Below are 19,167 nucleotides of genomic sequence, written 5' to 3' on the forward strand. Positions count from 1 at the left end.
ATGATTTTCTATAGATTAAGGAAGCAAAAGAAGTGTGGCAGCGGTGGGATTCGAACCCACGCCTCCGAAGAGACTGGTGCCTTAAACCAGCGCCTTAGACCGCTCGGCCACGCAACCCGTACATTAGTAACACCGGATTCTATTCAACTGTTTCCCATAACGTCTACGTTACTTGTCGGGAACAGCCAGACTGCACATCAACTCTTATGGCATCCACATTCGGCAAATTCTCAGTACTTGAAACCGTGTGCCATGTCCATGCCTGAGCATCCAAATGTTCAGCACATGAATTGTGCCTTTTGACGTCTCCTGCCACAAAAGCTGGAGTAAATAGACCACCAACCTCAATATTTATTTTCTTTCTTTCTTGTCTGAAATCAAAGGTCTTTTCTTAGGATTGAAGCTTGTCAGGTAACCTTCATTTGTAGTGTAAATCAAGAGTTGACGAAAAGTATATTCACGGTACAATTGCTCTCATGATAGCCCAAGCTGCGATTGCCATGGAGACATGATTTTCTATAGATTAAGGAAGCAAAAGAAGTGTGGCAGCGGTGGGATTCGAACCCACGCCTCCGAAGAGACTGGTGCCTTAAACAAGCGCCTTAGACCGCTCGGCCACGCTACCCGTACATTAGAAGCACCGGATTCTATTCAACTGTTTCCCATAACATCTACGTTACTTGTCGGGAACAGCCAGACTGCACATCAACTCTTGTGGCATCCACATTCGGCAAATTCTCAGTACTTGAAACCTTGTGCCATGTCCATGCCTGAGCCCCCAAATGTTCAGCACATGAATTGTGCCTTTTGACGTCTCCTGCCACAAAAGCTGGAGTAAATAGACCACCAACCTCAATATTAATTTTCTTTATTTCTTGTCTGAAATCAAAGGTCTTTTCTTGGGATTGAAGCTTGTCAGGTAATCTTCATTTGTAGTGTAAATCAAGAGTTGACGAAAAGTATATTCACGGTACAATTGCTCTCATGATAGCCCAAGCTGCGATTGCCATGGAGACATGATTTTCTATAGATTAAGGAAGCAAAAGAAGTGTGGCAGCGGTGGGATTCGAACCCACGCCTCCGAAGAGACTGGTGCCTTAAACCAGCGCCTTAGACCGCTCGGCCACGCAACCCGTACATTAGTAACACCGGATTCTATTCAACTGTTTCCCATAACGTCTACGTTACTTGTCGGGAACAGCCAGACTGCACATCAACTCTTATGGCATCCACATTCGGCAAATTCTCAGTACTTGAAACCGTGTGCCATGTCCATGCCTGAGCATCCAAATGTTCAGCACATGAATTGTGCCTTTTGACGTCTCCTGCCACAAAAGCTGGAGTAAATAGACCACCAACCTCAATATTTATTTTCTTTCTTTCTTGTCTGAAATCAAAGGTCTTTTCATAGGATTGAAGCTTGTCAGGTAACCTTCATTTGTAGTGTAAATCAAGAGTTGACGAAAAGTATATTCACGGTACAATTGCTCTCATGATAGCCCAAGCTGCGATTGCCATGGAGACATGATTTTCTATAGATTAAGGAAGCAAAAGAAGTGTGGCAGCGGTGGGATTCGAACCCACGCCTCCGAAGAGACTGGTGCCTTAAACAAGCGCCTTAGACCGCTCGGCCACGCTACCCGTACATTAGAAGCACCGGATTCTATTCAACTGTTTCCCATAACGTCTACGTTACTTGTCGGGAACAGCCAGACTGCACATCAACTCTTATGGCATCCACATTCGGCAAATTCTCAGTACTTGAAACCTTGTGCCATGTCCATGCCTGATCCCCCAAATGTTCAGCACATGAATTGTGCCTTTTGACGTCTCCTGCCACAAAAGCTGGAGTAAATAGACCACCAACCTCAATATTTATTTTCTTTCTTTTTTGTCTGAAATCAAAGGTCTTTTCTTAGGATTGAAGCTTGTCAGGCAACCTTCATTTGTAGTGTAAATCAAGAGTTGACGAAAAGTATATTCACGGTACAATTGCTCTCATGATAGCCCAAGCTGCGATTACCATGGAGACATGATTTTCTATAGATTAAGGAAGCAAAAGAAGTGTGGCAGCGGTGGGATTCGAACCCACGCCTCCGAAGAGACTGGTGCCTTAAACCAGCGCCTTAGACCGCTCGGCCACGCTACCCGTACATTAGAAGCACCGGATTCTATTCAACTGTTTCCCATAACGTCTACGTTACTTGTCGGGAACAGCCAGACTGCACAACAACTCTTGTGGCATCCACATTCGGCAAATTCTCAGTACTTGAAACCTTGTGCCATGTCCATGCCTGAGCCCCCAAATGTTCAGCACATGAATTGTGCCTTTTGACGTCTCCTGCCACAAAAGCTGGAGTAAATAGACCACCAACCTCAATATTAATTTTCTTTCTTTCTTGTCTGAAATCAAAGGTCTTTTCTTAGGATTGAAGCTTGTCAGGCAACCTTCATTTGTAGTGTAAATCAAGAGTTGACGAAAAGTATATTCACGGTACAATTGCTCTCATGATAGCCCAAGCTGCGATTGCCATGGAGACATGATTTTCTATAGATTAAGGAAGCAAAAGAGGTGTGGCAGCGGTGGGATTCGAACCCACGCCTCCGAAGAGACTGGTGCCTTAAACCAGCGCCTTAGACCGCTCGGCCACGCTACCCGTACATTAGTAACACCGGATTCTATTCAACTGTTTCCCATAACGTCTACGTTACTTGTCGGAAACAGCCAGGCTGCACATCAACTCTTATGGCATCCACATTCGGCAAATTCTCAGTACTTGAAACCTTGTGCCATGTCCATGCCTGAGCATCCAAATGTTCAGCACATGAATTGTGCCTTTTGACGTCTCCTGCCACAAAAGCTGGAGTAAATAGACCACCAACCTCAATATTAATTTTCTTTATTTCTTGTCTGAAATCAAAGGTCTTTTCTTGGGATTGAAGCTTGTCAGGTAATCTTCATTTGTAGTGTAAATCAAGAGTTGACGAAAAGTATATTCACGGTACAATTGCTCTCATGATAGCCCAAGCTGCGATTGCCATGGAGACATGATTTTCTATAGATTAAGGAAGCAAAAGAAGTGTGGCAGCGGTGGGATTCGAACCCACGCCTCCGAAGAGACTGGTGCCTTAAACCAGCGCCTTAGACCGCTCGGCCACGCTACCCGTACATTAGTAACACCGGATTCTATTCAACTGTTTCCCATAACGTCTACGTTACTTGTCGGGAACAGCCAGACTGCACATCACCTCTTATGGCATCCACATTCGGCAAATTCTCAGTACTTGAAACCTTGTGCCATGTCCATGCCTGAGTCCCCAAATGTTCAGCACATGAATTGTGCCTTTTGACGTCTCCTGCCACAAAAGCTGGAGTAAATAGACCACCAGCCTCAATATTAATTTTCTTTATTTCTTGTCTGAAATCAAAGGTCTTTTCTTGGGATTGAAGCTTGTCAGGTAATCTTCATTTGTAGTGTAAATCAAGAGTTGACGAAAAGTATATTCACGGTACAATTGCTCTCATGATAGCCCAAGCTGCGATGGCCATGGAGACATGATTTTCTATAGATTAAGGAAGCAAAAGAAGTGTGGCAGCGGTGGGATTCGAACCCACGCCTCCGAAGAGACTGGTGCCTTAAACCAGCGCCTTAGACCGCTCGGCCACGCTACCCGTACATTAGTAACACCGGATTCTATTCAACTGTTTCCCATAACGTCTACGTTACTTGTCGGGAACAGCCAGGCTGCACATCAACTCTTATGGCATCCACATTCGGCAAATTCTCAGTACTTGAAACCTTGTGCCATGTCCATGCCTGAGCCCCCAAATGTTCAGCACATGAATTGTGCCTTTTGACGTCTCCTGCCACAAAAGCTGGAGTAAATAGACCACCAACCTCAATATTAATTTTCTTTATTTCTTGTCTGAAATCAAAGGTCTTTTCTTGGGATTGAAGCTTGTCAGGTAATCTTCATTTGTAGTGTAAATCAAGAGTTGACGAAAAGTATATTCACGGTACAATTGCTCTCATGATAGCCCAAGCTGCGATTGCCATGGAGACATGATTTTCTATAGATTAAGGAAGCAAAAGAAGTGTGGCAGCGGTGGGATTCGAACCCACGCCTCCGAAGAGACTGGTGCCTTAAACCAGCGCCTTAGACCGCTCGGCCACGCTACCCGTACATTAGTAACACCGGATTCTATTCAACTGTTTCCCATAACGTCTACGTTACTTGTCGGGAACAGCCAGACTGCACATCAACTCTTATGGCATCCACATTCGGCAAATTCTCAGTACTTGAAACCTTGTGCCATGTCCATGCCTGAGTCCCCAAATGTTCAGCACATGAATTGTGCCTTTTGACGTCTCCTGCCACAAAAGCTGGAGTAAATAGACCACCAGCCTCAATATTAATTTTCTTTATTTCTTGTCTGAAATCAAAGGTCTTTTCTTGGGATTGAAGCTTGTCAGGTAATCTTCATTTGTAGTGTAAATCAAGAGTTGACGAAAAGTATATTCACGGTACAATTGCTCTCATGATAGCCCAAGCTGCGATGGCCATGGAGACATGATTTTCTATAGATTAAGGAAGCAAAAGAAGTGTGGCAGCGGTGGGATTCGAACCCACGCCTCCGAAGAGACTGGTGCCTTAAACCAGCGCCTTAGACCGCTCGGCCACGCTACCCGTACATTAGAAGCACCGGATTCTATTCAACTGTTTCCCATAACGTCTACGTTACTTGTCGGGAACAGCCAGGCTGCACATCAACTCTTATGGCATCCACATTCGGCAAATTCTCAGTACTTGAAACCTTGTGCCATGTCCATGCCTGAGTCCCCAAATGTTCAGCACATGAATTGTGCCTTTTGACGTCTCCTGCCACAAAAGCTGGAGTAAATAGACCACCAACCTCAATATTAATTTTCTTTATTTCTTGTCTGAAATCAAAGGTCTTTTCTTGGGATTGAAGCTTGTCAGGTAATCTTCATTTGTAGTGTAAATCAAGAGTTGACGAAAAGTATATTCACGGTACAATTGCTCTCATGATAGCCCAAGCTGCGATTGCCATGGAGACATGATTTTCTATAGATTAAGGAAGCAAAAGAAGTGTGGCAGCGGTGGGATTCGAACCCACGCCTCCGAAGAGACTGGTGCCTTAAACCAGCGCCTTAGACCGCTCGGCCACGCTACCCGTACATTAGTAACACCGGATTCTATTCAACTGTTTCCCATAACGTCTACGTTACTTGTCGGGAACAGCCAGACTGCACATCACCTCTTATGGCATCCACATTCGGCAAATTCTCAGTACTTGAAACCTTGTGCCATGTCCATGCCTGAGTCCCCAAATGTTCAGCACATGAATTGTGCCTTTTGACGTCTCCTGCCACAAAAGCTGGAGTAAATAGACCACCAGCCTCAATATTAATTTTCTTTATTTCTTGTCTGAAATCAAAGGTCTTTTCTTGGGATTGAAGCTTGTCAGGTAATCTTCATTTGTAGTGTAAATCAAGAGTTGACGAAAAGTATATTCACGGTACAATTGCTCTCATGATAGCCCAAGCTGCGATGGCCATGGAGACATGATTTTCTATAGATTAAGGAAGCAAAAGAAGTGTGGCAGCGGTGGGATTCGAACCCACGCCTCCGAAGAGACTGGTGCCTTAAACCAGCGCCTTAGACCGCTCGGCCACGCTACCCGTACATTAGTAACACCGGATTCTATTCAACTGTTTCCCATAACGTCTACGTTACTTGTCGGGAACAGCCAGGCTGCACATCAACTCTTATGGCATCCACATTCGGCAAATTCTCAGTACTTGAAACCTTGTGCCATGTCCATGCCTGAGCCCCCAAATGTTCAGCACATGAATTGTGCCTTTTGACGTCTCCTGCCACAAAAGCTGGAGTAAATAGACCACCAACCTCAATATTAATTTTCTTTATTTCTTGTCTGAAATCAAAGGTCTTTTCTTGGGATTGAAGCTTGTCAGGTAATCTTCATTTGTAGTGTAAATCAAGAGTTGACGAAAAGTATATTCACGGTACAATTGCTCTCATGATAGCCCAAGCTGCGATTGCCATGGAGACATGATTTTCTATAGATTAAGGAAGCAAAAGAAGTGTGGCAGCGGTGGGATTCGAACCCACGCCTCCGAAGAGACTGGTGCCTTAAACCAGCGCCTTAGACCGCTCGGCCACGCTACCCGTACATTAGTAACACCGGATTCTATTCAACTGTTTCCCATAACGTCTACGTTACTTGTCGGGAACAGCCAGGCTGCACATCAACTCTTATGGCATCCACATTCGGCAAATTCTCAGTACTTGAAACCTTGTGCCATGTCCATGCCTGAGCCCCCAAATGTTCAGCACATGAATTGTGCCTTTTGACGTCTCCTGCCACAAAAGCTGGAGTAAATAGACCACCAACCTCAATATTAATTTTCTTTATTTCTTGTCTGAAATCAAAGGTCTTTTCTTGGGATTGAAGCTTGTCAGGTAATCTTCATTTGTAGTGTAAATCAAGAGTTGACGAAAAGTATATTCACGGTACAATTGCTCTCATGATAGCCCAAGCTGCGATTGCCATGGAGACATGATTTTCTATAGATTAAGGAAGCAAAAGAAGTGTGGCAGCGGTGGGATTCGAACCCACGCCTCCGAAGAGACTGGTGCCTTAAACCAGCGCCTTAGACCGCTCGGCCACGCTACCCGTACATTAGTAACACCGGATTCTATTCAACTGTTTCCCATAACGTCTACGTTACTTGTCGGGAACAGCCAGACTGCACATCAACTCTTATGGCATCCACATTCGGCAAATTCTCAGTACTTGAAACCTTGTGCCATGTCCATGCCTGAGTCCCCAAATGTTCAGCACATGAATTGTGCCTTTTGACGTCTCCTGCCACAAAAGCTGGAGTAAATAGACCACCAGCCTCAATATTAATTTTCTTTATTTCTTGTCTGAAATCAAAGGTCTTTTCTTGGGATTGAAGCTTGTCAGGTAATCTTCATTTGTAGTGTAAATCAAGAGTTGACGAAAAGTATATTCACGGTACAATTGCTCTCATGATAGCCCAAGCTGCGATGGCCATGGAGACATGATTTTCTATAGATTAAGGAAGCAAAAGAAGTGTGGCAGCGGTGGGATTCGAACCCACGCCTCCGAAGAGACTGGTGCCTTAAACCAGCGCCTTAGACCGCTCGGCCACGCTACCCGTACATTAGAAGCACCGGATTCTATTCAACTGTTTCCCATAACGTCTACGTTACTTGTCGGGAACAGCCAGGCTGCACATCAACTCTTATGGCATCCACATTCGGCAAATTCTCAGTACTTGAAACCTTGTGCCATGTCCATGCCTGAGTCCCCAAATGTTCAGCACATGAATTGTGCCTTTTGACGTCTCCTGCCACAAAAGCTGGAGTAAATAGACCACCAACCTCAATATTAATTTTCTTTATTTATTGTCTAAAATCAAAGGTCTTTTCTTGGGATTGAAGCTTGTCAGGTAATCTTCATTTGTAGTGTAAATCAAGAGTTGACGAAAAGTATATTCACGGTACAATTGCTCTCATGATAGCCCAAGCTGCGATTACCATGGAGACATGATTTTCTATAGATTAAGGAAGCAAAAGAAGTGTGGCAGCGGTGGGATTCGAACCCACGCCTCCGAAGAGACTGCATGGTGCCTTAAACCAGCGCCTTAGACCGCTCGGCCACGCTACCCGTACATTAGTAACACCGGATTCTATTCAACTGTTTCCCATAACGTCTACGTTACTTGTCGGAAACAGCCAGGCTGCACATCAACTCTTATGGCATCCACATTCGGCAAATTCTCAGTACTTGAAACCTTGTGCCATGTCCATGCCTGAGCCCCCAAATGTTCAGCACATGAATTGTGCCTTTTGACGTCTCCTGCCACAAAAGCTGGAGTAAATAGACCACCAACCTCAATATTAATTTTCTTTATTTCTTGTCTGAAATCAAAGGTCTTTTCTTGGGATTGAAGCTTGTCAGGTAATCTTCATTTGTAGTGTAAATCAAGAGTTGACGAAAAGTATATTCACGGTACAATTGCTCTCATGATAGCCCAAGCTGCGATGGCCATGGAGACATGATTTTCTATAGATTAAGGAAGCAAAAGAAGTGTGGCAGCGGTGGGATTCGAACCCACGCCTCCGAAGAGACTGGTGCCTTAAACCAGCGCCTTAGACCGCTCGGCCACGCTACCCGTACATTAGCAGCACCGGATTCTATTCAACTGTTTCCCATAACGTCTACGTTACTTGTCGGGAACAGCCAGACTGCACATCAACTCTTATGGCATCCACATTCGGCAAATTCTCAGTACTTGAAACCTTGTGCCATGTCCATGCCTGAGCCCCCAAATGTTCAGCACATGAATTGTGCCTTTTGACGTCTCCTGCCACAAAAGTTGGAGTAAATAGACCACCAACCTCAATATTAATTTTCTTTATTTATTGTCTAAAATCAAAGGTCTTTTCTTGGGATTGAAGCTTGTCAGGTAATCTTCATTTGTAGTGTAAATCAAGAGTTGACGAAAAGTATATTCACGGTACAATTGCTCTCATGATAGCCCAAGCTGCGATTACCATGGAGACATGATTTTCTATAGATTAAGCAAGCAAAAGAAGTGTGGCAGCGGTGGGATTCGAACCCACGCCTCCGAAGAGACTGCATGGTGCCTTAAACAAGCGCCTTAGACCGCTCGGCCACGCTACCCGTACATTAGTAACACCGGATTCTATTCAACTGTTTCCCATAACGTCTACGTTACTTGTCGGGAACAGCCAGGCTGCACATCAACTCTTATGGCATCCACATTCGGCAAATTCTCAGTACTTGAAACCTTGTGCCATGTCCATGCCTGAGCCCCCAAATGTTCAGCACATGAATTGTGCCTTTTGACGTCTCCTGCCACAAAAGCTGGAGTAAATAGACCACCAGCCTCAATATTAATTTTCTTTATTTCTTGTCTGAAATCAAAGGTCTTTTCTTAGGATTGAAGCTTGTCAGGTAATCTTCATTTGTAGTGTAAATCAAGAGTTGACGAAAAGTATATTCACGGTACAATTGCTCTCATGATAGCCCAAGCTGCGATGGCCATGGAGACATGATTTTCTATAGATTAAGGAAGCAAAAGAAGTGTGGCAGCGGTGGGATTCGAACCCACGCCTCCGAAGAGACTGGTGCCTTAAACCAGCGCCTTAGACCGCTCGGCCACGCTACCCGTACATTAGTAACACCGGATTCTATTCAACTGTTTCCCATAACGTCTACGTTACTTGTCGGGAACAGCCAGACTGCACATCACCTCTTATGGCATCCACATTCGGCAAATTCTCAGTACTTGAAACCTTGTGCCATGTCCATGCCTGAGTCCCCAAATGTTCAGCACATGAATTGTGCCTTTTGACGTCTCCTGCCACAAAAGCTGGAGTAAATAGACCACCAACCTCAATATTAATTTTCTTTATTTCTTGTCTGAAATCAAAGGTCTTTTCTTGGGATTGAAGCTTGTCAGGTAATCTTCATTTGTAGTGTAAATCAAGAGTTGACGAAAAGTATATTCACGGTACAATTGCTCTCATGATAGCCCAAGCTGCGATTGCCATTGAGACATGATTTTCTATAGATTAAGGAAGCAAAAGAAGTGTGGCAGCGGTGGGATTCGAACCCACGCCTCCGAAGAGACTGGTGCCTTAAACCAGCGCCTTAGACCGCTCGGCCACGCTACCCGTACATTAGTAACACCGGATTCTATTCAACTGTTTCCAATAACGTCTACGTTACTTGTCTGGAAGAGCCAGGCTGCACATCAACTCTTATGGCATCCACATTCGGCAAATTCTCAGTACTTGAAACCTTGTGCCATGTCCATGCCTGAGTCCCCAAATGTTCAGCACATGAATTGTGCCTTTTGACGTCTCCTACCACAAAAGCTGGAGTAAATAGACCACCAACCTCAATATTAATTTTCTTTATTTCTTGTCTGAAATCAAAGGTCTTTTCTTGGGATTGAAGCTTGTCAGGTAATCTTCATTTGTAGTGTAAATCAAGAGTTGACGAAAAGTATATTCACGGTACAATTGCTCTCATGATAGCCCAAGCTGCGATTGCCATGGAGACATGATTTTCTATAGATTAAGGAAGCAAAAGAAGTGTGGCAGCGGTGGGATTCGAACCCACGCCTCCGAAGAGACTGGTGCCTTAAACCAGCGCCTTAGACCGCTCGGCCACGCTACCCGTACATTAGCAGCACCGGATTCTATTCAACTGTTTCCCATAACGTCTACGTTACTTGTCGGGAACAGCCAGTCTGCACATCAACTCTTATGGCATCCACATTCGGCAAATTCTCAGTACTTGAAACCTTGTGCCATGTCCATGCCTGAGTCCCCAAATGTTCAGCACATGAATTGTGCCTTTTGACGTCTCCTGCCACAAAAGCTGGAGTAAATAGACCACCAACCTCAATATTAATTTTCTTTATTTCTTGTCTGAAATCAAAGGTCTTTTCTTGGGATTGAAGCTTGTCAGGTAATCTTCATTTGTAGTGTAAATCAAGAGTTGACGAAAAGTATATTCACGGTACAATTGCTCTCATGATAGCCCAAGCTGTGATTGCCATGGAGACATGATTTTCTATAGATTAAGGAAGCAAAAGAAGTGTGGCAGCGGTGGGATTCGAACCCACGCCTCCGAAAAGACTGGTGCCTTAAACCAGCGCCTTAGACCGCTCGGCCACGCTACCCGTACATTAGAAGCACCGGATTCTATTCAACTGTTTCCCATAACGTCTACGTTACTTGTCGGGAACAGCCAGGCTGCACATCAACTCTTATGGCATCCACATTCGGAAAATTCTCAGTACTTGAAACCTTGTGCCATGTCCATGCCTGAGTCCCCAAATGTTCAGCACATGAATTGTGCCTTTTGACGTCTCCTGCCACAAATGCTGGAGTAAATAGACCACCAACCTCAATATTAATTTTCTTTATTTCTTGTCTGAAATCAAAGGTCTTTTCTTGGGATTGAAGCTTGTCAGGTAATCTTCATTTGTAGTATAAATCAAGAGTTGACGAAAAGTATATTCACGGTACAATTGCTCTCATGATAGCCCAAGCTGTCATTGCCATGGAGACATGATTTTCTATAGATTAAGGAAGCAAAAGAAGTGTGGCAGCGGTGGGATTCGAACCCACGCCTCCGAAAAGACTGGTGCCTTAAACCAGCGCCTTAGACCGCTCGGCCACGCTACCCGTACATTAGAAGCACCGGATTCTATTCAACTGTTTCCCATAACGTCTACGTTACTTGTCGGGAACAGCCAGGCTGCACATCAACTCTTATGGCATCCACATTCGGAAAATTCTCAGTACTTGAAACCTTGTGCCATGTCCATGCCTGAGTCCCCAAATGTTCAGCACATGAATTGTGCCTTTTGACGTCTCCTGCCACAAAAGCTGGAGTAAATAGACCACCAACCTCAATATTAATTTTCTTTATTTCTTGTCTGAAATCAAAGGTCTTTTCTTGGGATTGAAGCTTGTCAGGTAATCTTCATTTGTAGTATAAATCAAGAGTTGACGAAAAGTATATTCACGGTACAATTGCTCTCATGATAGCCCAAGCTGTCATTGCCATGGAGACATGATTTTCTATAGATTAAGGAAGCAAAAGAAGTGTGCCAGCGGTGGGATTCGAACCCACGCCTCCGAAAAGACTGGTGCCTTAAACCAGCGCCTTACACCGCTCGGCCACGCTACCCGTACATTAGCAGCACCGGATTCTATTCAACTGTTTCCCATAACGTCTACGTTACTTGTCGGGAACAGCCAGGCTGCACATCACCTCTTATGGCATCCACATTCGGCAAATTCTCAGTACTTGAAACCTTGTGCCATGTCCATGCCTGAGTCCCCAAATGTTCAGCACATGAATTGTGCCTTTTGACGTCTCCTGCCACAAAAGCTGGAGTAAATAGACCACCAACCTCAATATTAATTTTCTTTATTTCTTGTCTGAAATCAAAGGTCTTTTCTTGGGATTGAAGCTTGTCAGGTAATCTTCATTTGTAGTGTAAATCAAGAGTTGACGAAAAGTATATTCACGGTACAATTGCTCTCATGATAGCCCAAGCTGCGATTGCCATTGAGACATGATTTTCTATAGATTAAGGAAGCAAAAGAAGTGTGGCAGCGGTGGGATTCGAACCCACGCCTCCGAAGAGACTGGTGCCTTAAACCAGCGCCTTACACCGCTCGGCCACGCTACCCGTACATTAGTAACACCGGATTCTATTCAACTGTTTCCAATAACGTCTACGTTACTTGTCTGGAAGAGCCAGGCTGCACATCACATCTTATGGCATCCACATTCGGCAAATTCTCAGTACTTGAAACCTTGTGCCATGTCCATGCCTGAGTCCCAAAATGTTCAGCACATGAATTGTGCCTTTTGACGTCTCCTACCACAAAAGCTGGAGTAAATAGACCACCAACCTCAATATTAATTTTCTTTATTTCTTGTCTGAAATCAAAGGTCTTTTCTTGGGATTGAAGCTTGTCAGGTAATCTTCATTTGTAGTGTAAATCAAGAGTTGACGAAAAGTATATTCACGGTACAATTGCTCTCATGATAGCCCAAGCTGCGATTGCCATGGAGACATGATTTTCTATAGATTAAGGAAGCAAAAGAAGTGTGGCAGCGGTGGGATTCGAACCCACGCCTCCGAAGAGACTGGTGCCTTAAACCAGCGCCTTACACCGCTCGGCCACGCTACCCGTACATTAGCACCACCGGATTCTATTCAACTGTTTCCCATAACGTCTACGTTACTTGTCGGGAACAGCCAGGCTGCACATCACCTCTTATGGCATCCACATTCGGCAAATTCTCAGTACTTGAAACCTTGTGCCATGTCCATGCCTGAGTCCCCAAATGTTCAGCACATGAATTGTGCCTTTTGACGTCTCCTGCCACAAAAGCTGGAGTAAATAGACCACCAACCTCAATATTAATTTTCTTTATTTCTTGTCTGAAATCAAAGGTCTTTTCTTGGGATTGAAGCTTGTCAGGTAATCTTCATTTGTAGTGTAAATCAAGAGTTGACGAAAAGTATATTCACGGTACAATTGCTCTCATGATAGCCCAAGCTGCGATTGCCATTGAGACATGATTTTCTATAGATTAAGGAAGCAAAAGAAGTGTGGCAGCGGTGGGATTCGAACCCACGCCTCCGAAGAGACTGGTGCCTTAAACCAGCGCCTTAGACCGCTCGGCCACGCTACCCGTACATTAGTAACACCGGATTCTATTCAACTGTTTCCCATAACGTCTACGTTACTTGTCGGGAACAGCCAGACTGCACATCACCTCTTATGGCATCCACATTCGGCAAATTCTCAGTACTTGAAACCTTGTGCCATGTCCATGCCTGAGTCCCCAAATGTTCAGCACATGAATTGTGCCTTTTGACGTCTCCTGCCACAAAAGCTGGAGTAAATAGACCACCAACCTCAATATTAATTTTCTTTATTTCTTGTCTGAAATCAAAGGTCTTTTCTTGGGATTGAAGCTTGTCAGGTAATCTTCATTTGTAGTGTAAATCAAGAGTTGACGAAAAGTATATTCACGGTACAATTGCTCTCATGATAGCCCAAGCTGCGATTGCCATTGAGACATGATTTTCTATAGATTAAGGAAGCAAAAGAAGTGTGGCAGCGGTGGGATTCGAACCCACGCCTCCGAAGAGACTGGTGCCTTAAACCAGCGCCTTAGACCGCTCGGCCACGCTACCCGTACATTAGTAACACCGGATTCTATTCAACTGTTTCCAATAACGTCTACGTTACTTGTCTGGAAGAGCCAGGCTGCACATCAACTCTTATGGCATCCACATTCGGCAAATTCTCAGTACTTGAAACCTTGTGCCATGTCCATGCCTGAGTCCCCAAATGTTCAGCACATGAATTGTGCCTTTTGACGTCTCCTACCACAAAAGCTGGAGTAAATAGACCACCAACCTCAATATTAATTTTCTTTATTTCTTGTCTGAAATCAAAGGTCTTTTCTTGGGATTGAAGCTTGTCAGGTAATCTTCATTTGTAGTGTAAATCAAGAGTTGACGAAAAGTATATTCACGGTACAATTGCTCTCATGATAGCCCAAGCTGCGATTGCCATGGAGACATGATTTTCTATAGATTAAGGAAGCAAAAGAAGTGTGGCAGCGGTGGGATTCGAACCCACGCCTCCGAAGAGACTGGTGCCTTAAACCAGCGCCTTAGACCGCTCGGCCACGCTACCCGTACATTAGCAGCACCGGATTCTATTCAACTGTTTCCCATAACGTCTACGTTACTTGTCGGGAACAGCCAGTCTGCACATCAACTCTTATGGCATCCACATTCGGCAAATTCTCAGTACTTGAAACCTTGTGCCATGTCCATGCCTGAGTCCCCAAATGTTCAGCACATGAATTGTGCCTTTTGACGTCTCCTGCCACAAAAGCTGGAGTAAATAGACCACCAACCTCAATATTAATTTTCTTTATTTCTTGTCTGAAATCAAAGGTCTTTTCTTGGGATTGAAGCTTGTCAGGTAATCTTCATTTGTAGTGTAAATCAAGAGTTGACGAAAAGTATATTCACGGTACAATTGCTCTCATGATAGCCCAAGCTGTGATTGCCATGGAGACATGATTTTCTATAGATTAAGGAAGCAAAAGAAGTGTGGCAGCGGTGGGATTCGAACCCACGCCTCCGAAAAGACTGGTGCCTTAAACCAGCGCCTTAGACCGCTCGGCCACGCTACCCGTACATTAGAAGCACCGGATTCTATTCAACTGTTTCCCATAACGTCTACGTTACTTGTCGGGAACAGCCAGGCTGCACATCAACTCTTATGGCATCCACATTCGGAAAATTCTCAGTACTTGAAACCTTGTGCCATGTCCATGCCTGAGTCCCCAAATGTTCAGCACATGAATTGTGCCTTTTGACGTCTCCTGCCACAAATGCTGGAGTAAATAGACCACCAACCTCAATATTAATTTTCTTTATTTCTTGTCTGAAATCAAAGGTCTTTTCTTGGGATTGAAGCTTGTCAGGTAATCTTCATTTGTAGTATAAATCAAGAGTTGACGAAAAGTATATTCACGGTACAATTGCTCTCATGATAGCCCAAGCTGTCATTGCCATGGAGACATGATTTTCTATAGATTAAGGAAGCAAAAGAAGTGTGGCAGCGGTGGGATTCGAACCCACGCCTCCGAAAAGACTGGTGCCTTAAACCAGCGCCTTAGACCGCTCGGCCACGCTACCCGTACATTAGAAGCACCGGATTCTATTCAACTGTTTCCCATAACGTCTACGTTACTTGTCGGGAACAGCCAGGCTGCACATCAACTCTTATGGCATCCACATTCGGAAAATTCTCAGTACTTGAAACCTTGTGCCATGTCCATGCCTGAGTCCCCAAATGTTCAGCACATGAATTGTGCCTTTTGACGTCTCCTGCCACAAAAGCTGGAGTAAATAGACCACCAACCTCAATATTAATTTTCTTTATTTCTTGTCTGAAATCAAAGGTCTTTTCTTGGGATTGAAGCTTGTCAGGTAATCTTCATTTGTAGTATAAATCAAGAGTTGACGAAAAGTATATTCACGGTACAATTGCTCTCATGATAGCCCAAGCTGTCATTGCCATGGAGACATGATTTTCTATAGATTAAGGAAGCAAAAGAAGTGTGCCAGCGGTGGGATTCGAACCCACGCCTCCGAAAAGACTGGTGCCTTAAACCAGCGCCTTACACCGCTCGGCCACGCTACCCGTACATTAGCAGCACCGGATTCTATTCAACTGTTTCCCATAACGTCTACGTTACTTGTCGGGAACAGCCAGGCTGCACATCACCTCTTATGGCATCCACATTCGGCAAATTCTCAGTACTTGAAACCTTGTGCCATGTCCATGCCTGAGTCCCCAAATGTTCAGCACATGAATTGTGCCTTTTGACGTCTCCTGCCACAAAAGCTGGAGTAAATAGACCACCAACCTCAATATTAATTTTCTTTATTTCTTGTCTGAAATCAAAGGTCTTTTCTTGGGATTGAAGCTTGTCAGGTAATCTTCATTTGTAGTGTAAATCAAGAGTTGACGAAAAGTATATTCACGGTACAATTGCTCTCATGATAGCCCAAGCTGCGATTGCCATTGAGACATGATTTTCTATAGATTAAGGAAGCAAAAGAAGTGTGGCAGCGGTGGGATTCGAACCCACGCCTCCGAAGAGACTGGTGCCTTAAACCAGCGCCTTACACCGCTCGGCCACGCTACCCGTACATTAGTAACACCGGATTCTATTCAACTGTTTCCAATAACGTCTACGTTACTTGTCTGGAAGAGCCAGGCTGCACATCACATCTTATGGCATCCACATTCGGCAAATTCTCAGTACTTGAAACCTTGTGCCATGTCCATGCCTGAGTCCCAAAATGTTCAGCACATGAATTGTGCCTTTTGACGTCTCCTACCACAAAAGCTGGAGTAAATAGACCACCAACCTCAATATTAATTTTCTTTATTTCTTGTCTGAAATCAAAGGTCTTTTCTTGGGATTGAAGCTTGTCAGGTAATCTTCATTTGTAGTGTAAATCAAGAGTTGACGAAAAGTATATTCACGGTACAATTGCTCTCATGATAGCCCAAGCTGCGATTGCCATGGAGACATGATTTTCTATAGATTAAGGAAGCAAAAGAAGTGTGGCAGCGGTGGGATTCGAACCCACGCCTCCGAAGAGACTGGTGCCTTAAACCAGCGCCTTACACCGCTCGGCCACGCTACCCGTACATTAGCACCACCGGATTCTATTCAACTGTTTCCCATAACGTCTACGTTACTTGTCGGGAACAGCCAGGCTGCACATCACCTCTTATGGCATCCACATTCGGCAAATTCTCAGTACTTGAAACCTTGTGCCATGTCCATGCCTGAGTCCCCAAATGTTCAGCACATGAATTGTGCCTTTTGACGTCTCCTGCCACAAAAGCTGGAGTAAATAGACCACCAACCTCAATATTAATTTTCTTTATTTCTTGTCTGAAATCAAAGGTCTTTTCTTGGGATTGAAGCTTGTCAGGTAATCTTCATTTGTAGTGTAAATCAAGAGTTGACGAAAAGTATATTCACGGTACAATTGCTCTCATGATAGCCCAAGCTGCGATTGCCATTGAGACATGATTTTCTATAGATTAAGGAAGCAAAAGAAGTGTGGCAGCGGTGGGATTCGAACCCACGCCTCCGAAGAGACTGGTGCCTTAAACCAGCGCCTTACACCGCTCGGCCACGCTACCCGTACATTAGTAACACCGGATTCTATTCAACTGTTTCCAATAACGTCTACGTTACTTGTCTGGAAGAGCCAGGCTGCACATCACATCTTATGGCATCCACATTCGGCAAATTCTCAGTACTTGAAACCTTGTGCCATGTCCATGCCTGAGTCCCCAAATGTTCAGCACATGAATTGTGCCTTTTGACGTCTCCTGCCACAAAAGCTGGAGTAAATAGACCACCAACCTCAATATTAATTTTCTTTATTTCTTGTCTGAAATCAAAGGTCTTTTCTTGGGATTGAAGCTTGTCAGGTAATCTTCATTTGTAGTGTAAATCAAGAGTTGACGAAAAGTATATTCATGGTACAATTGCTCTCATGATAGCCCAAGCTGTGATTGCCATGGAGACATGATTTTCTATAGATTAAGGAAGCAAAAGAAGTGTGGCAGCGGTGGGATTCGAACCCACGCCTCCGAAAAGACTGGTGCCTTAAACCAGCGCCTTAGACCGCTCGGCCACGCTACCCGTACATTAGCACCACCGGATTCTATTCAACTGTTTCCCATAACGTCTACGTTACTTGTCGGGAACAGCCAGGCTGCACATCAACTCTTATGGCATCCACATTCGGAAAATTCTCAGTACTTGAAACCTTGTGCCATGTCCATGCCTGAGTCCCCAAATGTTCAGCACATGAATTGTGCCTTTTGACGTCTCCTGCCACAAAAGCTGGAGTAAATAGACCACCAACCTCAATATTAATTTTCTTTATTTCTTGTCTGAAATCAAAGGTCTTTTCTTGGGATTGAAGCTTGTCAGGTAATCTTCATTTGTAGTATAAATCAAGAGTTGACGAAAAGTATATTCACGGTACAATTGCTCTCATGATAGCCCAAGCTGTCATTGCCATGGAGACATGATTTTCTATAGATTAAGGAAGCAAAAGAAGTGTGCCAGCGGTGGGATTCGAACCCACGCCTCCGAAAAGACTGGTGCCTTAAACCAGCGCCTTACACCGCTCGGCCACGCTACCCGTACATTAGCAGCACCGGATTCTATTCAACTGTTTCCCATAACGTCTACGTTACTTGTCGGGAACAGCCAGGCTGCACATCAACTCTTATGGCATCCACATTCGGCAAATTCTCAGTACTTGAAACCTTGTGCCATGTCCATGCCTGAGTCCCCAAATGTTCAGCACATGAATTGTGCCTTTTGACGTCTCCTGCCACAAAACCTGGAGGAAATAGACCACCAACCTCAATATTAATTTTCTTTATTTCTTGTCTGAAATCAAAGGTCTTTTCTTGGGATTGAAGCTTGTCAGGTAATCTTCATTTGTAGAATAAATCAAGAGTTGACGAAAAGTATATTCACGGTACAATTGCTCTCATGATAGCCCAAGCTGCGATGGCCATGGAGACATGATTTTCTATAGATTAAGGAAGCAAAAGAAGTGTGGCAGCGGTGGGATTCGAACCCACGCCTCCGAAGAGACTGGTGCCTTAAACCAGCGCCTTAGACCGCTCGGCCACGCTACCCGTACATTAGTAACACCGGATTCTATTCAACTGTTTCCCATAACGTCTACGTTACTTGTCGGGAACAGCCAGGCTGCACATCACATCTTATGGCATCCACATTCGGCAAATTCTCAGTACTTGAAACCTTGTGCCATGTCCATGCCTGAGTCCCCAAATGTTCAGCACATGAATTGTGCCTTTTGACGTCTCCTGCCACAAAAGCTGGAGTAAATAGACCACCAACCTCAATATTAATTTTCTTTA

The 19,167-nt window shown here is 44.4% G+C and overlaps 37 non-coding genes across 37 annotated transcripts; all 37 read right to left on the reverse strand.

Moving 5' to 3' along the window:
* Positions 1-35: 35 nt before the first annotated feature.
* Positions 36-117, reverse strand: Trnal-aag (transfer RNA leucine (anticodon AAG)). Its single transcript has one exon. It is a non-coding gene; the product is annotated as a tRNA-Leu (tRNA).
* Positions 118-543: 426 nt separating this feature from the next.
* On the reverse strand, positions 544-625 carry Trnal-aag (transfer RNA leucine (anticodon AAG)). Its single transcript has one exon. It is a non-coding gene; the product is annotated as a tRNA-Leu (tRNA).
* A 426-nt stretch (positions 626-1,051) lies between these two features.
* Trnal-aag (transfer RNA leucine (anticodon AAG)) lies at positions 1,052-1,133 on the reverse strand. The gene has a single exon. It is a non-coding gene; the product is annotated as a tRNA-Leu (tRNA).
* A 426-nt stretch (positions 1,134-1,559) lies between these two features.
* Positions 1,560-1,641, reverse strand: Trnal-aag (transfer RNA leucine (anticodon AAG)). Its single transcript has one exon. It is a non-coding gene; the product is annotated as a tRNA-Leu (tRNA).
* Positions 1,642-2,067: 426 nt separating this feature from the next.
* Positions 2,068-2,149, reverse strand: Trnal-aag (transfer RNA leucine (anticodon AAG)). Its single transcript has one exon. It is a non-coding gene; the product is annotated as a tRNA-Leu (tRNA).
* Positions 2,150-2,575: 426 nt separating this feature from the next.
* Trnal-aag (transfer RNA leucine (anticodon AAG)) lies at positions 2,576-2,657 on the reverse strand. Its single transcript has one exon. It is a non-coding gene; the product is annotated as a tRNA-Leu (tRNA).
* Positions 2,658-3,083: 426 nt separating this feature from the next.
* Positions 3,084-3,165, reverse strand: Trnal-aag (transfer RNA leucine (anticodon AAG)). Its single transcript has one exon. It is a non-coding gene; the product is annotated as a tRNA-Leu (tRNA).
* Positions 3,166-3,591: 426 nt separating this feature from the next.
* Trnal-aag (transfer RNA leucine (anticodon AAG)) lies at positions 3,592-3,673 on the reverse strand. The gene has a single exon. It is a non-coding gene; the product is annotated as a tRNA-Leu (tRNA).
* A 426-nt stretch (positions 3,674-4,099) lies between these two features.
* On the reverse strand, positions 4,100-4,181 carry Trnal-aag (transfer RNA leucine (anticodon AAG)). The gene has a single exon. It is a non-coding gene; the product is annotated as a tRNA-Leu (tRNA).
* A 426-nt stretch (positions 4,182-4,607) lies between these two features.
* Positions 4,608-4,689, reverse strand: Trnal-aag (transfer RNA leucine (anticodon AAG)). The gene has a single exon. It is a non-coding gene; the product is annotated as a tRNA-Leu (tRNA).
* A 426-nt stretch (positions 4,690-5,115) lies between these two features.
* Positions 5,116-5,197, reverse strand: Trnal-aag (transfer RNA leucine (anticodon AAG)). Its single transcript has one exon. It is a non-coding gene; the product is annotated as a tRNA-Leu (tRNA).
* Positions 5,198-5,623: 426 nt separating this feature from the next.
* Trnal-aag (transfer RNA leucine (anticodon AAG)) lies at positions 5,624-5,705 on the reverse strand. Its single transcript has one exon. It is a non-coding gene; the product is annotated as a tRNA-Leu (tRNA).
* Positions 5,706-6,131: 426 nt separating this feature from the next.
* On the reverse strand, positions 6,132-6,213 carry Trnal-aag (transfer RNA leucine (anticodon AAG)). The gene has a single exon. It is a non-coding gene; the product is annotated as a tRNA-Leu (tRNA).
* A 426-nt stretch (positions 6,214-6,639) lies between these two features.
* Trnal-aag (transfer RNA leucine (anticodon AAG)) lies at positions 6,640-6,721 on the reverse strand. The gene has a single exon. It is a non-coding gene; the product is annotated as a tRNA-Leu (tRNA).
* A 426-nt stretch (positions 6,722-7,147) lies between these two features.
* Positions 7,148-7,229, reverse strand: Trnal-aag (transfer RNA leucine (anticodon AAG)). The gene has a single exon. It is a non-coding gene; the product is annotated as a tRNA-Leu (tRNA).
* A 426-nt stretch (positions 7,230-7,655) lies between these two features.
* On the reverse strand, positions 7,656-7,741 carry Trnal-aag (transfer RNA leucine (anticodon AAG)). Its single transcript is given in 2 exon segments — positions 7,656-7,690; positions 7,704-7,741. It is a non-coding gene; the product is annotated as a tRNA-Leu (tRNA).
* A 426-nt stretch (positions 7,742-8,167) lies between these two features.
* Positions 8,168-8,249, reverse strand: Trnal-aag (transfer RNA leucine (anticodon AAG)). The gene has a single exon. It is a non-coding gene; the product is annotated as a tRNA-Leu (tRNA).
* Positions 8,250-9,187: 938 nt separating this feature from the next.
* Positions 9,188-9,269, reverse strand: Trnal-aag (transfer RNA leucine (anticodon AAG)). Its single transcript has one exon. It is a non-coding gene; the product is annotated as a tRNA-Leu (tRNA).
* A 426-nt stretch (positions 9,270-9,695) lies between these two features.
* On the reverse strand, positions 9,696-9,777 carry Trnal-aag (transfer RNA leucine (anticodon AAG)). The gene has a single exon. It is a non-coding gene; the product is annotated as a tRNA-Leu (tRNA).
* A 426-nt stretch (positions 9,778-10,203) lies between these two features.
* On the reverse strand, positions 10,204-10,285 carry Trnal-aag (transfer RNA leucine (anticodon AAG)). Its single transcript has one exon. It is a non-coding gene; the product is annotated as a tRNA-Leu (tRNA).
* Positions 10,286-10,711: 426 nt separating this feature from the next.
* Positions 10,712-10,793, reverse strand: Trnal-aag (transfer RNA leucine (anticodon AAG)). The gene has a single exon. It is a non-coding gene; the product is annotated as a tRNA-Leu (tRNA).
* A 426-nt stretch (positions 10,794-11,219) lies between these two features.
* Positions 11,220-11,301, reverse strand: Trnal-aag (transfer RNA leucine (anticodon AAG)). The gene has a single exon. It is a non-coding gene; the product is annotated as a tRNA-Leu (tRNA).
* A 426-nt stretch (positions 11,302-11,727) lies between these two features.
* Trnal-aag (transfer RNA leucine (anticodon AAG)) lies at positions 11,728-11,809 on the reverse strand. Its single transcript has one exon. It is a non-coding gene; the product is annotated as a tRNA-Leu (tRNA).
* A 426-nt stretch (positions 11,810-12,235) lies between these two features.
* On the reverse strand, positions 12,236-12,317 carry Trnal-aag (transfer RNA leucine (anticodon AAG)). Its single transcript has one exon. It is a non-coding gene; the product is annotated as a tRNA-Leu (tRNA).
* Positions 12,318-12,743: 426 nt separating this feature from the next.
* Trnal-aag (transfer RNA leucine (anticodon AAG)) lies at positions 12,744-12,825 on the reverse strand. Its single transcript has one exon. It is a non-coding gene; the product is annotated as a tRNA-Leu (tRNA).
* A 426-nt stretch (positions 12,826-13,251) lies between these two features.
* On the reverse strand, positions 13,252-13,333 carry Trnal-aag (transfer RNA leucine (anticodon AAG)). The gene has a single exon. It is a non-coding gene; the product is annotated as a tRNA-Leu (tRNA).
* A 426-nt stretch (positions 13,334-13,759) lies between these two features.
* Positions 13,760-13,841, reverse strand: Trnal-aag (transfer RNA leucine (anticodon AAG)). The gene has a single exon. It is a non-coding gene; the product is annotated as a tRNA-Leu (tRNA).
* Positions 13,842-14,267: 426 nt separating this feature from the next.
* Trnal-aag (transfer RNA leucine (anticodon AAG)) lies at positions 14,268-14,349 on the reverse strand. Its single transcript has one exon. It is a non-coding gene; the product is annotated as a tRNA-Leu (tRNA).
* Positions 14,350-14,775: 426 nt separating this feature from the next.
* Trnal-aag (transfer RNA leucine (anticodon AAG)) lies at positions 14,776-14,857 on the reverse strand. The gene has a single exon. It is a non-coding gene; the product is annotated as a tRNA-Leu (tRNA).
* A 426-nt stretch (positions 14,858-15,283) lies between these two features.
* Positions 15,284-15,365, reverse strand: Trnal-aag (transfer RNA leucine (anticodon AAG)). Its single transcript has one exon. It is a non-coding gene; the product is annotated as a tRNA-Leu (tRNA).
* A 426-nt stretch (positions 15,366-15,791) lies between these two features.
* On the reverse strand, positions 15,792-15,873 carry Trnal-aag (transfer RNA leucine (anticodon AAG)). The gene has a single exon. It is a non-coding gene; the product is annotated as a tRNA-Leu (tRNA).
* Positions 15,874-16,299: 426 nt separating this feature from the next.
* On the reverse strand, positions 16,300-16,381 carry Trnal-aag (transfer RNA leucine (anticodon AAG)). The gene has a single exon. It is a non-coding gene; the product is annotated as a tRNA-Leu (tRNA).
* A 426-nt stretch (positions 16,382-16,807) lies between these two features.
* On the reverse strand, positions 16,808-16,889 carry Trnal-aag (transfer RNA leucine (anticodon AAG)). The gene has a single exon. It is a non-coding gene; the product is annotated as a tRNA-Leu (tRNA).
* Positions 16,890-17,315: 426 nt separating this feature from the next.
* On the reverse strand, positions 17,316-17,397 carry Trnal-aag (transfer RNA leucine (anticodon AAG)). The gene has a single exon. It is a non-coding gene; the product is annotated as a tRNA-Leu (tRNA).
* A 426-nt stretch (positions 17,398-17,823) lies between these two features.
* Trnal-aag (transfer RNA leucine (anticodon AAG)) lies at positions 17,824-17,905 on the reverse strand. The gene has a single exon. It is a non-coding gene; the product is annotated as a tRNA-Leu (tRNA).
* Positions 17,906-18,331: 426 nt separating this feature from the next.
* Trnal-aag (transfer RNA leucine (anticodon AAG)) lies at positions 18,332-18,413 on the reverse strand. The gene has a single exon. It is a non-coding gene; the product is annotated as a tRNA-Leu (tRNA).
* Positions 18,414-18,839: 426 nt separating this feature from the next.
* Positions 18,840-18,921, reverse strand: Trnal-aag (transfer RNA leucine (anticodon AAG)). The gene has a single exon. It is a non-coding gene; the product is annotated as a tRNA-Leu (tRNA).
* Between the last annotated feature and the right edge of the window lie 246 nt (positions 18,922-19,167).

The sequence above is a fragment of the Haliotis asinina genome, chromosome 1 (genome assembly GCF_037392515.1).
Source record: "Haliotis asinina isolate JCU_RB_2024 chromosome 1, JCU_Hal_asi_v2, whole genome shotgun sequence".
Classification (NCBI taxonomy): domain Eukaryota; kingdom Metazoa; phylum Mollusca; class Gastropoda; order Lepetellida; family Haliotidae; genus Haliotis; species Haliotis asinina.